Source organism: Buteo buteo, chromosome 21 (genome assembly GCF_964188355.1).
Source record: "Buteo buteo chromosome 21, bButBut1.hap1.1, whole genome shotgun sequence".
NCBI classification, from domain to species: domain Eukaryota; kingdom Metazoa; phylum Chordata; class Aves; order Accipitriformes; family Accipitridae; genus Buteo; species Buteo buteo.
Window position 1 is genome coordinate 5,368,101 of NC_134191.1, and position 16,655 is coordinate 5,384,755.

Here is a 16,655-nt window from a genome sequence, read left to right on the forward strand (position 1 = left end):
TTGAAACTGGGCTCTGTCATGATGCCACATCTAGTAGCAGCGGGGTGTTTTGCAGCTCACTGCGATGGCTTGGAAAGGGTTTGCTGCACTGACGAGGGTCCGGTGCAGGTATCCCGTGCCAGATCCACGTAGAAATCCCTGACTCGCTCCGGTGGAGCATGGGAATTTCAGATACTTTCTTGTTTTGCAGCCGCGTGCCTTTTTCTCCCGCTGCACCTCTTCTCCTTCCCCTGAACACATGGTCACGTATCTGCTACCCGTCAGGTTTGTCCTACCCGTTGCAGAAAGCTCACTCGTATCCAGGCAGCCCTTCGTGTGGGGTGGCACTTCCAGCCTGTGCCACCCAAACGCTGCTGGATGTGATGCACTGTGCTGTTCCTTAGGTTACACCATAAACTCTTGACGACTCTTTAATTGCATCAAGTGCTGCAGCCAGTTTTGCAGTTCGATGTATGAAATGATGCTCTCGGTTGCTTCAAAAACCCTGGGAGCAGCCAGACCCTGGGGCGGAGGTGCGCAAAGAGGGCTGGAAGCATCAGGGAAAGGTGAGGATGGTAGGGCTGACCTCACGCTGATGAGATGAAGTTCATAGTGGTGTGCCAGATCATCTGAGCTGTGCGCCTCTGCCTTTGAAATTTAAATAGTGAAATATTAAAACTTGTCTTTCAAATCTGTTCAATATTACGAAGATTAATTTTTGTTTGGGGCAGATTAATAGGTTTCCTATTCTGATTAATACAGTGATAATAAAAACGTTGTGATTGCTGGAATTAATGAAACCCACATTCCTGTTTCAAGGTTTGATTGGCTTTGTACTTCAGTTATGCTGAGGCTGCTGCATCTCATTGCCGCTTATTTAGCTGTAGCCGTCAGAGAATCTGTATGGGAGCAAGGCAGTGCAGGAGAAGGTCCGTGCTGGAGGTCTGTATTGGAGGTCGCATCAAAGAATCTGTTGGGGGAGAAGTTTTTTTTCAAAGAGTGGGCAAAAGTTTTATTTGTGTTGCAGTGTTTTTAGAGTTTCTCTGTCTTTAACCCAGCAGGCTATTTTTGTGGAAGTTGTAGAAGAGGAGTGTCCAACTCAAATGTGTGGGCGCATCATTAAAAGCTTCAATTTGTCAATGCCAGATCGAACTTGAGTGCGTGGGTAGATCATTAAAGGCTTCAGTTTATCAGAACCGATCTATTATCTGTTCCTCTCCCTCCTCCACCCTTCCCCTCAGCAGTACGTGTGGTTTCCCCAGGTTCTCCAGCACTGAGGTGCATAGAAGTGCCTGAGTTGCCTCCGTGCCCCCGGGCCACGCTGGACTCCCTCCTGGCACGGCTTGGCCTGGAGCTGGCGGAGTGCCGGCGAGCCAGCTGGCTGTTGGAGACAGCTGATCGAATGGTTTTGGAGGCCTCCAGTGGTGCAAGCCCCAGACTTAATGCCGTGAGAATTCATGTCTTTGGGAGCTCTCTGCTCCTGTTAATCCCAAGGGATTCAAAAGATGCAGGTGGGGCTGGGCAGAGAAAGTACATGGTGATCACGTAAGCCTTGTTCCCTTGGGAAACCTGGCTGAAGAAATGTTCTGTGGAGTATTTTGGTGAGGTCAGTTTTTGATGGCGTAAGAAACATCCATTTTTCCAGGTACGCACACTGTCAGAGTTCAGGCCAGGCTGGGATGGGATGTCTTTACCTACTCGCAATACTGTTTCTTGTTCCTTGTGTACAAGCTCTCCCAGCTTTCAAACCTACTTGAGGAGGGATGTGAAGGAGAAAAGCTATCTGGAGGTGAGGACAGTGCTTCTGTACTCTGTAGCCCTCATCTGCTGCAGACCAAATGTATTATTTAGACAAGTCATTTTGCCTCAAAAGTCTCAAAGGAACATGAAATCTGTTGAGCAAGCATTAGCCAAAATGAGCTCAATTCCTCATCTTCTAAATGGGGCTAATGATACTTTCCTGCTCTACAGACGTATCGTGGATAAAGATTACTAACTTGAATACTGTGGTGCAGCAGGTCAGCTGGAGAAATCTTGCCCCAACATGTGTAGATGCAGCTTTCTGCTCAGCTACATACCCATCTGCATATCTGTCATCACGCACAGCAATAAAGCGAGCCTCGGATGTGTGTTTCTGACACTGCTCAGTTGCTTCTCTCAAGTGCTCTGCTCCTCATGAATAAAATACAACTGATGCGGGATGCAGGTCAATTTTGGTTTGCAGGTATTTCAGAGTCTGTGAGAAAGAAGTCATGTTTAGCATAAATACTGTTTAAAACCCCCTTTTGGATCTATTTTTATTGTGTAGCACAGTTTTATAATAGGGTCGCGTAATCCCTATATTTAGATTTCTGAACTCTTGTGATCTTCTTTGAGCCGTTGCATTGCATTCAGCAAAGAATGGGAGAAAGCCCCAGGGCCAGAGAAGTACCTGGTTTTTGTCTTACAAAATTTCATGCAGTTGTTGCTAAGACAGAAGCTTCCAGATGTTCCTCAGGAAGGCTGCTGTGGGCTGCCAAAATAATTAACTCCACGAGGTTAATTTGGAGATGGCCGTTCTTGCCACTGCCAAAGCGCTGGTAGATGTGGAAAGGTTGGGAAAAGCCACTGCCTTGGGGATGCTATGGAGGGAGAGGATTGGGGAATGCAGAGGTCAGAAGCACTACACGTGATTTTTGCTTTCGTATCTTTTTCCTACCCCAGTCCCTCAGGATATTTTCATCTGCTGCAAAGTTTGTTTTCTCTTCTGGGGTTTATTGCTGCAGGTCCTCCCTGGTGTTGGTGCATCTGTTAGGGCAGCGGGTGCCCTTCCCCAATTTGGGCAGGCACCGGAGCTGCTGTTTAAATCCCATGTGGTTTCATGGGTGCGATGCAGAACAGCCCTGGGAACACCTCTGGTCTTATTTCTGAATATGAGCTTTTACTCAGTGTGGATAGTTTGTCAGTGAAGAAATTAGACATCTTATTTTAGAATACCCTTATTAGTAAAATGGATGTTTCATTTGTACAGCAAGCAGCTTCCTCTGAGCTAAGCTTAAACTCAATCTGTGTTACTAATAGCTGGGGAAAAAAAAGTACTAATTGGTATTTCTTAACTGATGTTTGCAAATTTTGCCTTTTCACCCTGAACATCAAATAGTTTTTATATGTGTTTTTCCTTATCTCAGAGGAGAGATTATTGCTAACAAGAGATTCCACATTTTGTTAAGGTTTTATCAGGATGCAGTGAGTGAAGGCAGAGAGTAAATATTTCAGAAATTCAGAGGCTGCTATATTTTGATAATGCAAAGTAGGTTAAAGTATCTGGATTTTGTGCACAGTGCAGTGTTTTTGAGCAGAATATGGATTCGGATGGTGACACATTTTGGTATTTAGAAGGAACATAAGCTTGCCTGTCGGAGGAGCATGTTGCAAATGTGAAATAAGTGTGTCTTTAAAAACCTTTCTTAATATTGTAAGTTTCAGTTTTATTTAAAGCCAAATAAAGTCTGCTGTGTGATAATGTTTGATACATAGAAATACTCCTGTAACGCTCCCCCCACCTCCAGCATTTATAACCACCTTTTATTTTCAAAGGAAAACAGTAGGCTTTGATATGATTCTAACTGAGTGAAGTTTTAAAACATGTTTTTGTCTTTCAGTCTCCTGAGAACATTTTTTCTGAGTGACTCCGTCTTCCAGACACATTTGCCATGATAAGGGTTTCGATCCTTTCCCATATTTGCCCTGAGTCATGAGTGGATATGTGTGATGCCTGCAAGTAAAACTGGTGAGTCGTCAAACCTGAGTTTGCAGTAACTCTCACTTATTCTTTCTTACAATCTCTCTTTCCCTCACCCTTTTCTCCCCTTTTTAATATGGTGGGGTTTTTCTTTTATGTATTGTCTGTGCTTAAAAGCAAGTCACCACTTCAAAAAAACCCAAAACAACAAAAAAACCTTCATTGTAATGAAATAGCAGTGATACCAAATATTATCAATACAGAAGAAATATTCCTTTCCTTCCTTTCTTCTCTCCATCCCCTCAAATCCTATGAGTTATGAGGTCTTTGATGGTGAAACTGGAGTTCAGTGATGCAGGCGAAGCTACTGCCCGAAACTGAAGCCTTGCAGATAGGCAAGGTCTAAACATGCTTATGTGGGCAATTCGTGTCGTGATTAAATATGAATACGGAGAGGTCTGCTCTCCATCATCTGTCACATGATGGACTCTCAAAGGAACCATTGCCAACAAATAATCAGCTCCACCGTTTGCTGCACTTGCATCCCAGTGACAAAATGGTGTCACTGGTACACAGGAGAGCTGTCTCGTCGCATGCGCTTGCCCCATTCAGCGTGGCATTGGTGCTGCGATGCCCAGCCTGGAGGAACACAGGGACAAAGCCTTTAACAGCCAATTTTGGCCAGGGTGAACTTGGTCAAACTTGAGAGGGTGGTGTGGGGCGACCCCATCTCTGTCAGTTGGCAGTTGCCATCTCCCCGTGGTGTTAGCCAGCCAAGAAGCCTGTTGGTCCCTTTTGTGCCAAACGAGTGGGGGTTGTGACTTTCCCAGCTGTCCCTGTCCCCCAGCAGCCTGGCATGGGGAGCCTTCCTATGCCTTCTCCTCTTACGTGCCTGCTCCTCATTGCCTCTCTTACTAACTGGGGTGAGAGGAGGGGCAATATTTCTTCATTAATCAGAAGACTGAGGTTGGGAAAACAGGAATCATGTGATTTTACAGGAAAACTGGAAGGTCTATGTAAGAAATCTTTCAAAAGTAGGAAGTCTGCATAATTAAATTGTGTAGGAAATGGGAGCACAAATTGTTTTTTAAAATAAATTCAGGTTTCTGTTATATATTTAATATCCCTCTGTGTGTTAGAAAGTGCATTTCAATTCAAAGATTACAAAACCCGAGAAATTCACACATCAGTGAATTGTGATTTTTTTTTTTCTTTTTAAAGTTTCCATTTTTTCTTTTTTTCCAGAGGTAGCATAATTACCATGTCATTTAGCAAAGATTATAATAGCTGTTCAGTTTTTACCGACTGGTGTAGTAAACAGTTGAATAAACCCATATGGCAGCTCAAAGTGTGCATGCGGGAGAGAGATTCTTACCATTTCCTTCATGTCTGAATTACCAAGCTCACTGATACGACTGAGATCCCCAAACAGGGACCAATTCCAGACTTCTCCAGTGATGCAAAAATTCTCACCACTCTGCCACATATGAATCAATTGATTTTTAATCACGGTGCTTAGCTAATTAATTATTTCTTTGTGCCAATGAAGTATGTGTGAAAAACTTGGGGTTATATGCAAGGTACATGCCTCTATTTAAAGCAGTCTGCGCATTTGCTTAATACTTCTTTAATAAATGTAAATAATGCCTGGGGTCCGAATCTTGTTATCCAAGTCACTATTAAAGATTGAGGCCCTTCTGAGGCTGGCATAGGTTAAGTGTGGCATTGCCAGGTATTGCGATAGCCCCGTGGCACTGCCTGTAGCAAGACTTTGTGTCTGGTCTCAGCGGTGGCAAATGGAAGGACCGGGGTGTTTTGAAGCATCCTCTTGAAATACCACATTGAGTAACGGAGGTATGGAGCTGTGGCCGACCGGCATCTGGAGTAAGGGCAAAGTGAGTAGCATGCCCTCTGGATAGCTTCAGTATTAAAAAATAAAAGCAACGAGAAGAAGGATTGTTAACTCTCTCGAGATGCTGGCTTGAACAAAGAAAAAGACTCGTGCTGTTCCTCCTAAAATTCACTTACTTCCAGTTATCTTAAAATTTTCATGTCACATAATAGCTTTAAAATACCTTCTGAATGCATTAGACTCTCTAGGTGCTTAGAAAATATTGCAAAATAATAATAGAAAATGACCAAGCATTGAGCAGTCCCACTGGAAAGGAGCAGTTGGCCAAAACTGGTGCTTGTGTTCATCTTAACCCTGATGTATGACCAGCCCTCCACCATAATTCTATCAAGAGATGGTAAGTTGCCTAGCAATGTGCTGACTGCAGAGGGTACGTGTTGAGCTAATTCAGTTTTTGTTCTCGTTTGCCTTGAGAGTTCAGCTTAAAGGAGTGTTCCTTTCTTCGGCTGCAGCAAGAGCCACTTCTCGGTGGTCTCTCTTGTTCCCCACTCGAGTGTCCCTGGTGATGTCAGGAATTCATTCACCGCCGTACGCATTTTAGAAGTTTCCAGCTTATTGAGTAACCAAATGTGGTTTCTGCTGATTGTGTTGACTGAATACGTAGGGCCTTTCGAAGAGGCAAGGGTTTTATTTAAAGCAGAGCGTTTAGTTGTATACCATTTTATGGCAGGCAAAGGTCATCTAGGGTAAGCAGCCAGAACAGTGAATTGCCTCATTGCAGCACCTAGGAAAATGAGACAGAAAGATACGGTAAAAGGTTTTAACAAATTGCTCATCGTTATAAATTTTTAAAGTCGAGGAACTGGTGCTGTGTACGTTTTTAAATTGGAGATAACCATGCTTGTACGATAAATTGAGTTAAGAACAGAACAAATCAAAATAATGGGGTGGTACTAAAAACCTGGTCGTGCAGTGAGTTGCCAGCGCAGCGTGCTGCCGGCAGGGCTCGGCGCTGCGTATGCCAAGCTAGCGCAATGTTAGAAACCTGCTGTGTCCCTGCACAGCCGGAGGTATTTCCACCAGGCTTCGTGGCATCCTTTTCTTGGAGGGATGCCCCACTCCTGCTGCAGTCCTCTCCTCTGGTGGCCAGGCTCCTGGTTAGACAGAGGGCTTTATCTGCCTGTGATGCTTCTTGTGATGGCGAGGGAGCAAAAGCCGAAGGGTTCGTCCGCAGCTGCGGAGCAGGAGTGGGTTTCCCCAGGTTGTGCTAACCCAGATGTGTGTCGGTGGGATGGGGGAAGTGGGGCAGAGCTCCAGGAGCCGAGCCTGGCGTTCCCTGGCAGAGCTGCACGGCGGGAGAAGTGGCAGCAGCCTGGAGATGGCACTTTGGTCCTCGCAGGATCTCCCTTACTCCTTGAAGCATCAGTGGCTCCAGAAAGACTTTGTTTTTCTGAAACTTTTCTGTTGTGGAACTTTTCTCTGTGGCAAGGGGGAGGAGAGAAGAAGTAATTTTAACAATTTAATATACTACATAATATGTTTTATAAGCTGGTGTGAATGCTCCTAAGTATTTTGGTCTTTTTTCATAACACAATGAACCTAATATTGGTAAAAATACAGATCTTAGCTGCCACCATAAAGAGAGGCTAGATTTAATAAACAGTTATGAATGTTGGCAGCTGCCTATCAGATTGTATAACATCGGCTATAGCACATGAAGACAGTGTCAACTTACATTTTATCTCAGAAGTATTTTCAAAGCATTTATTTTGCTTTCTCTTGAGTCCTTAACCTAATTCAAGTTATATAATTGGCGGAATATTTTTCCACACCGCTAATTGGCTGGGTGCCAGTGTGGAAACCATTGTCTGACTTGATGATGATCAGGAATTAACATGACATTTGCGTGGTGGTAATGGAATACATTAGTAATGTAATTCATGACTGTAAGAAAGAGACCATCATCTCCCACCTCTGATCAGCAGGAGGGGCTGGGAGGATGATGAAATGCTCCCAGCAGGCACCTCACAGCAGTGGCTGGCCAATCTCGATGTCAAATTTAGTTTTAAATTCTTCAGACAAAGCTGTAATGCTTACCAATTAATTACTACAAATGTCAATTAAAAATCTACCAAATAATGCAGTAAGATTAAATTTCAATTAAAAAAATTACATTTAACAAGGAAGATACAACATTATTTTAATGAATTCTGCTGAAGGTGACAGTGTATCTAGATATATTTATACCATGTAGGTGGATCTAAATTCATTGGATGATGTTAACCATGTTATTCCGTGTACATATTAGTTTTGAAAATTATTTCCACTTTGGCTATGTCCTGGAGGAGATGGGGCATCAAGGGGCATTTCTCATTATCAGGAGAAAGGGGATTTTCATGCCTTCTAAGTACAAAAATCTTCTCACACCTAAAATAAGGGCTTTATTGTAGACTTCTATCCTGGCCAAATTAGCAGTATTTTTCATTGCTTTATATTCATGGAACCAAATACAGAATTTTTGTTGTGGTAGTAGAACAAGCCCTGACTTTGCTATGACTATAGCGATTGCTTGGGACAATTTTTCAAGTAATCTGTTTTATCAAACAAGTAATATCCATTTTTCTGATAAACCACTTAACAGGAAGAGATTTTGCTGTGTGAAGGTGGTGAACTGCAAGTCCTGAGCAGAGATTTTATCTGCAAGGCTTCACCCTGGTTTGGTAGAGTTTTTGAATGCATGATTAAAATCCCTTAGTTGATACTTCAGATGCTTTAAGATATATTTTGAACTAGGAGTGGCACAGCAGAGATGTCATGTGGCGTGATGAAGTTCTGAGTTTGCATGGATCACAGGCGTACGTACGACAAACTTGTAAAACACCGGCACCTCGTCGGATGCAGAGTGTTAACAGTGCAAAGTGGGTTTTGTGGCTGGACTTTTGTATTGCAGTAACTGTGTTTTTATTGAACAGGGCAGTTCTTAACGCTGCTTGGAGATGGAGATGCTGGTGCTTTGGGAAGGCGCGTGACAGCCTGTGCTCGCTGGCACGGCGCAGGGGCAGAGCTGGGGTGTGCAAGCAGCTATCCTCCTGGTATTAAAAAGCATTTGTGAGCCAAGGCCTCTAAATATGATCTGAAGAATACTTTCTCAGCTTCCTTGAATTTTTTTCCATGAGCTTTTATTATGTTTTCACACCATCACGTCTAAAATAGGTAAGAGGGAAGACATAATTGAAGAAACAGATTTTATGTGTCAAGTCAGCACTGAGAAAAGTCCCTCTCAGGGACCACAGGCTCCTTTTCCTTGGCACTGCTGTGTCTGGAGCCATTGAATTTCAGCAGGTTTTAACTTAAAATAAAATACAAAAAAATACAATGCACACACAGAAAATCAGAAAAGCCAAACAACTACTCATGGCAGGTTAAAGTAATGATATGCTCTTTAATAGACAGGCTTGCTGCTCTCTTGGTTGCTGCTGAGGCTTTGCCCATTGGTGGGCAAACGCAATGAGCGTGATCTCTGTCTCACTGCTGCTATTCAGATACCTTTGGGTTTTGGTAACAGCTTTGCAGGATCATTCCTGCTTTGTGCTATTATCTGATAAAACTATCATCAGCAGGGGATGGGAGACAGCCTTTTTTTCCATAAGGGCCTCAGGAAATGGATGCTGTAGAAGTGTAAGAGCATTTGAAACATTTTCTCACCAGTCCTCACAGACAGCAAGGTGATGGAGAGAAAGGTAGAGCAAGGCAGACTCATTTCCTCACCAGCATCCAGAAAGCTTTAAACAAGGAGGCAGGGAGGAAGAGTGGGAGCCCGTAACTTCTTTCTGCCAGGAGATAATGGCGTGAGGAGGTTGTGGGTTTGGGGCACCCACTGGTCAGACAATTAGGTGGGAGCTGGAGCTGCTGCTCTTAAAAACCCATCTTCCCAGGTGCTTTCAGCTCTACACAGGACCAGTCATTTTCTGATTTGAGCTCTGGGATGAAGCCCTTGCTCTGGTTGCTGTTTGAGAAGTGGTGTATGTGGTATGGCAGGAACAGAGCAGCTTCTGCATCCCAAGTTCTGCTGCGTTGGGTGTCCCATGTGCAGCTTGTGACCATCCCCAGCACTCGTGGTGTCTGGTCTCCTCACTGGGGTGTCCCACATGAAGCTTGTGCCCATCCCGAGCACTCGGGGTGGTGTCTGGTCTCCTCCTGAGTTCTTACAGGTGAAGATTTCTGCCTTCAGTAGGGAAATGCTTTTCTCTTTCTGTAAGAATTGTCCAAACATCTTGAAGGAAGAGTGTCTTTGACTTTGGGGGAAATACTTCTATCTCTTTGGGTTGCTTTAGTTTTTTTCCTTAGTGTAGGGTTATGTCAGCTATATTACATTGAGGGAACACTGAGCTGGGGGAGGAAGCTTTAATAAGCTGCCCTCATATTGCCAGTTTATTCCCAGCTTTCATCCACTGATTTACATCCCATCTGAAGTAAAAATACCCAGACTTCAGTAGTTTGTTTACCTTTGCTTATATCACTGGGGCGACCTGAGGAGATGTAAAAACTGTTCTCGCTGACATTTGCATGAGCTGCGAGGTAGGGTGAGAGGAGACAGACGCCGTGCAAAGTGAAAAGGCAACAGGGTTTATTAAGTCTTTGTCGTACTGTGGTTTATAATATTTAGACAAAAGCAAACATTTCTAAGGAGGGCTTATGAAATGAGAGACTGGAGAAAGCTCTTGGAGCCGATGGCAGATCCTGTCCTCTTCAGGTGGCTGGGGGATGATGGGGTGCTGGCCGCAGGGAGGGGGCTGTGTGGGCCCTCATGTGGAGCACGCGTGCAGGGGGTCCTGAAGAGCTGCTTTGGGAGGAGGACGTGGACTTAAAGCACTTGCATAGGACAAAGTCATCATATTGTCATCGTGATAATGCTCCTGGGGGAAATAGCCTGAAATACTCTTTGTCTTCGTTAATACGCCTTCCCAGCAGAGCCTTAAGAGATCATTCTCGCTTTCAGATATACAAGGAAACCGAATACAGAGTTGTTTGTTATGAAAATCCCATTTATATACAGCGGCTGTAAAATCCCAGATGCTGAGCGTAGAGGGAGGCTGCTCTGTCATCAGCGGGTCGAGAGGAGAGCTGACTATAAAACCGAGCGGTAACTCCCTCTTGATAGAGGTGTGGTGGTTGTGTCTTCAAACAACTTAAAGTCTGCCATGCCAAGCCTTTATGGATTTTGTTCTCACAAGCAAGGTAATAGATAAGTCTGAGCAAGGAGATATATTTGAAAGGAAGACCTTTGCTCTAGGAAAATATCCATCATTGCTTTTTACAGCATGGTTCAGAACTGTAGTGCAGAGCATGTGAAGCATTTGGGGTCCCTTTGTTGCGAAGCAGGCGCCGCGGGCCTGGGGCTGCTCTTGACATCTCGCAAGCATTCAATATCCCCTGGACTCTGGGGCAGCAGGATGTGACCCTCGTAGAAAGACAGACGGTGTTTGGGGGCTTGATGCTTATTGTTTTCAGCAGAGCTCTACTGGAACCAATAAAGTTGCTGCCACCGCTGCTTGGAGCAAAAGTGACTGCAGCTGAACAAGAGGCCCAAAATTATCAATTAAAAAAGCCAACGCCAAGCCCCATTATTTTTACTCTTGAAAAACCATCTTGCTTCCCAGTCTTCTGTTTTCCCACATGGAGTCAATCTTTGGGATATTAATGTTCCGCTGTCATGTTTGTTTAACGTTTTTTTTTTGACAATGCCTTTTTAGGGTCAAAGCCTGAAGTTTTTCTCCATGTGTTTCAACTAGGCAAAACTCCCAGCGTCCCAACAAGGTCTCTTCCAAAATAAGTGAGGACTAATTCTTCTCAACTTAATTGGGAATTTCATCTGAATAAACAGAGGAAAGGTCCAGGCTTTGTTTTTTTTTTTTAAATACCATAAAATGGTGTCCTGCTGAACAGCTAAGTCACTGCAGGCAGGCTGGCTTTCGCCCATGAATTTGGTGACCAGAGCCGTCCACAACGGCTCAGTGCTCACCTGATGCCCTGGACCACCGTGACCCCGTGGTCTCCTGCCATCCTGCCCAAGCCCACCTCATCCCTCGCCTTGCCCGGACCACTGTGAGCACTTGGGCATGGCTCCACGAGCTGAAGATGGTGTCGTTTTCAGATATTTGGTCTTAACCTGGAGTTTCCATGTTTTTATGGGTTTAAGTCAAACCTTAATACTACTTCAGCGTAATGTTTTTGTGGTTTAATGTTCTTACAGTTTTTTACAGTGTTTCTTTTAAATTCTGTCACTGAAGTGTATGAGAGTTGACAAGTGTAAATATGTAGTTAGACAATTTCAAAAGTGTATTATTTACTGATCGACCATAATGGCTCCAAAGGAGCCATTATACTCAATCATATCATGTCACTCTGTGGCACTTATTATGATGGTAATATGGATATGCATATTATTTTTTTTTAAAGCATGAGAAGCATTATTGTGCATGTGTAAAAGCTGTTTTTAATTGTCAGTAATGCTCTGAGGTTTTTTTAATACCACGAATTTAAACCACCTATGGCTACCCACCTGCAAATCGTGGTAGCAAAAATCAATGTCTATAGGAGGATGGAAAAAAGGCATGCTTGATATTTACAGCAATGTGACTGTGCATCTCCTTAATATGGCTCTTTTATAGCTTTATTAGATCCGAGGGCAACCTAGAACCCTAACCTGAGAGCCTGGCAGGTAAAAGCTTTCCATTTTATCTCTGAAGCTTTCATCTGCTCCTGTAAGCTCTTTCCCTGACTTCCTAATTGTGTTTGCGACATTAGCAAATGGCTGGTCTGAAAATACCATGCAGTGCAAGTCATGTTAATTCAGTGATCTTTTTTTTTTTAAGGTGTCACAGAAGATGTCTTTTTGTAGCACTGGGGTAGAGAAGGAAGGAGAGAAGGCAGAATGAGAACATTGAACCATGTAAAATAAAAGAAAGAGACAAGCAGAGAGCTGGGAGTGCTAAATATGTTTCAGCCTTTTGGTAGAGCTGGTTTCAGTAGAGAAAAGGTAAGAGACTGTAAGCAGTAGCTTGCTTGCTAGAAAATGTCTTTCGTGGAGAAGATGGGAGGAGAGTGTGAGTTTTAATGACTAGAGTTGAGGAGCTAAGGTGCGAATCTGGCATGGGGTACGGCAAATCGATTGTGGAGCACTAATTAGAGAGAGGAGGAGGAATCAGAAGTGTTTCTTAACTTAGAAACAAGGATGTGACTGGCTGCTGGCTGTTGCTACTCAGAAGCAGGTAAAAAAGAAAGGAATCTGTTGGGCAAAGTCCTCACAGCAGAAGACAAAACCAAGGTGAAATCCAGTTTGTGGTTGTCAAAGAGAGATGTGGAAGAGGAAAACCCAACGTTGACAAAGAGCTCTCCACCGTTGGGCAGGGCAGCGGTACATCTGCGGGAGCTGCAGGGCTGGTCCGGGGGCTGACTTCTCCCTGTGTGTGTCAGTGGGAAAGGTTCTCCCTGGCGTGGGGCTTGGAAAGGAGGAAGCAAGAAGGTCATCGCTGTTCGTGTTTTTATTTCGGTTGCAGAGAGTCAAAGCAGATGTCTGCTTTGTTCTTTCTGTCTAGACTTAGGACTAGTTCTATTTGTTGCTCTGTTATCAGAGGAGTTATTTACCCTGCTCTGAAAGAAATTGGGCTAATTACTGAATTACCATTTTTCTCCCTTACTCTAAAGAACCTTCTGTTGGAAATGCATTTTGCTTTAAATATGGAAGATTAACCATAAGATGCTAGAATGAACCAATTTTGAGTAGTTCAGGAGTGGAAGGACACATAGATGTAATTTTGCAGATCTTGAACTGATAACAGTCAGATTTCCTTGCAGCGGTTCTTAAATGAATACAAGTAACAAGTTTGGGGTTTTTTTAGCCGATTCTGTATTAATTCTAACTTGTCTCTCTTTCTGAAATTGTATTAAAACCATTTGTCCTCTTTTGAAATACTGAACAAGAAACAGAAAAGCAAGTAAATACGCTCTTACTGTTTCTGTCCTTGACCTACATAAACAACTGTATATTCAGGCTCAGGATTGAGCCTTGTATTTGTGAAAAGGCTAAGGCAAGTTAATTTTAATTATTTCTTTTGAGATGCTTCCTATTTAGAAAAGTTACCTGTTGAAGTCTCGTCACCCAAAATATGAAATATCGGTGCTATTTCTGCTGGGTTCATTAGTTTAATAGTCCAAATAAATTGTGTAACTGCTCATTTGTGTAAGAGGATGGGATTTATGAAGCTACAGTGCATTTGTACACACACACGCACTAGCACACAACACTTGTTGATGATTCAGAGAAGGAGTAGAGTAATTCAGCTCTTGGACTGCCTCACGTGTGATTGGCTTCCTTTCTGGGGGACTTATTTTAGGGAAAAATCAATGTCAACTGAAAAACATTCCATTCTGAAAAGACAAAAATTCCCCTACTTGTGAAAATGTGTCTTGGCAGCTGATTTAACTTATGATACAAGATTTAACACTTTTCACTAAACATGAATATTTACCATGGCAACAGCTACGTTACGGGCCACATGTTGGAGACTTGCACGTTTCTGCAGAAACTTGTAGCTCGCCACATTTAGCCGAGTCCTTGTTTCCACCGGCAGAAGGAGCCCACTCCTGCAGCTGTTTCAGGCACGGATCTCCCGGCGGGGTCAGTGGCATCCTGCGTGCCTCCAGCAAGGTACAGCTAATTGCTCCGTCAGGCATTTGCTGGTGAGCGGCACCACGGTGCCACGTATAGACAAAACACTTGACGACAGAATAACGCGATAAAAAGCACGCATTCGCCTCCGATTTGCCTTTCCAGCGGCGGGGTGGGAAGAGCTTTCTAAAAGTTTCGCTGCTCCAGACTTTTTTTCTCCCCTCTGCATCCCTCCTCATCACCCCCCCAGATGCAGGCAGATCAAACCCATTTTGCCACGCGCAGTAACGGGTCCGCTGTATGCTCTGGCCGGTCTGCCCTCCGCCGTGCCCCCCTGCTACTGTCTCAACTCCTTGTCACCTTTCATTTGCGGTGTAGTGGCTTTTCAGGCGACGTTAATTGAATCATGCTCATCAGGGACTTAATAAAAGCGTGACGGCCAGGACGGAGCCCTGGCAGATGGCAGCCCCGGTTGACAAGCAGGATGCGTGGCTGGGGCTGTGCCGGTGCACCGGAGGCGATGGGCTGGCTCTTCTGCAGGGGCAGAAAGTTCGAGGCTTTGGAGTTGTGAGAAGAGCAAGCCAACACAAGCAGAGTAAAAGATGGCTTCAGATGATTTAGCTTGCAGTTCAGTGTTTTTTTTCCTTGAAACAGAACTAGATAATCATTCAGTAAAACTGTAAATCCTAGCTACGAAGGACTAGGTGTGAAACAATAAGAGGATTTAACTTTATAGGTAATCACAAACATCTGCAGGTACCTTGAGTAGGAGCAGTTTTATTTAATTTTACAAGTTAGGAAGAATATAAATTCTCTTGCTCTAGGACAAAGCTAGCAAAGGGTTAGGCAGAAAGCCCTTTACCCAGAGGTGAAAACCCTCACTTGAAATGTTTCTTGTACCTTTCTCTGAAGTATCTGGTCTTGGCCATTGTTAAGGAAGAAGTCTTGGTCTGGAGGGGCTCAGACCTTTCCTCTGCTGGGCACTGATAGGACCTTTGCCCTTTTTCTTTTCATTTAAAATACCCCAACTTAAATGAAACCAGCTACGCAAAGCCGAAGCTAAGCATGCAACCAGGAGCGTAGCCTGTGCCAGGCAGAGTCCTGGTGCAGTGCTGGTTGGGCTGGGGATACTCGTCCCCCTCTGCCAGCGCTGGGCTGTGGTGGCACGGTGCGGGGTGTCCTCTGCCCGGCCGGTGTTGCTGGTACAGTGGTCCCTCCGCGTAGCTGCTGCTCTCGGCTGGTTTAAATCTTGGCCCTTACTTGGTGTGAATTTGCCAAGCTGCGCTGATCCAGAACTTAAATAATTTGCTTCTCTTTTTAGCCTTGTGTCTTTTAAAGGTGTTATATTTGTTTCCATTTTGCGTTAAATTAAGATTAAATGGTTCTGCTTTGTAGATTTAATAGTGTACAAATATATCTATTTTTAAATCGTTTTAGCCAATGTATATGTGACTAAGAAAAAAGCAACAGAGTGGGGGCCTCCGATTTTTGTTTTACATGAATCAAATACCCTATTGGGATTGCAATTATAAGTGAATGTTACACTTGTTTGTTACTAAGGTGACTACAGTGTCAAGGTTATGTGGATGTTGTAGTATTATAAATGCAAAGATAATGCAAAAAAGAAAAATAGTTGTGTTGGCTAAAATCATCCTATTCCTATAGCATAAAGTTGCACACTGTCCTACATTTCAATTCTCGTTCTATTAAATTACCTGTTTAATAATTTGAATCCAGTGTTATTTTTATATTATATTGCAAATGTGTGACTGTGAGGTTATTTTTAAGATATATTTATTAAGGGAATGAATACAATAAGACAAGTCATTGCAGCCCACATACAGTTCCTTGACTTCTCATTTTATGATGTTTCAATTGCATACGATTACCGAATGTAAGTTTCAACTTTTATGGGGGTTCATTAGAGATGCAGCTGTGTAGAGAGAAATTCAATAGAATTTGATATTTTTTTTTAAGCTCTAAAGGTGTAGTGAGATGGAGCAACTTGATGGAGCATAATTTCAAGCTTCCTACTTTGAGCTTGGATGCACAGTTGTGGGGTCTTCAAGGGCTTAGCTGGGCTGCAGTGGAAATTCGCTGATGAGGGGGAGAGGAAGGGTACTGACATGAGGTCTGTGTGTTTGGGGTGTGGGAGACCGGAGCATCTCAAATCAAAGGCGTTTGCCTTTTTTTCTGGGTAGGACACGGAGAAGAGGTGGTGTCCTCGGTCAGGGTCAGGACTAGAACGAAATGCTTTTTGCTCCTGTGTGAATCAACGTTCTGGTGGAGAAATACGGTTTCAGTGAATCTGTGGTGTTCTCTTCTAATAGAGAATCTAAGTAAAGTGAACTCCCCAAAAGCCAATACTGAAAGCAATCTTAGTGAGCAAGTGCTGAGAAAACACATTTTGGGGCACATTTAAAGGAGTAGAT

General features: G+C 43.7%; 1 protein-coding gene across 7 annotated transcripts in view; it reads left to right on the plus strand.

Annotated features, from left to right (window-relative positions):
• The window catches only part of FOXP1 (forkhead box P1), a 389,251-nt gene that overhangs the window by 43,904 nt on the left and 328,692 nt on the right, over nucleotides 1–16,655 (plus strand). For all 7 annotated transcript variants that reach the window (XM_075053034.1, XM_075053035.1, XM_075053031.1 and 4 more), the window contains exon 2: nucleotides 3,621–3,748. The gene's annotated coding sequence lies outside the window, so the exon portion shown is untranslated. The remainder of the gene's footprint in view (nucleotides 1–3,620; nucleotides 3,749–16,655) is intronic.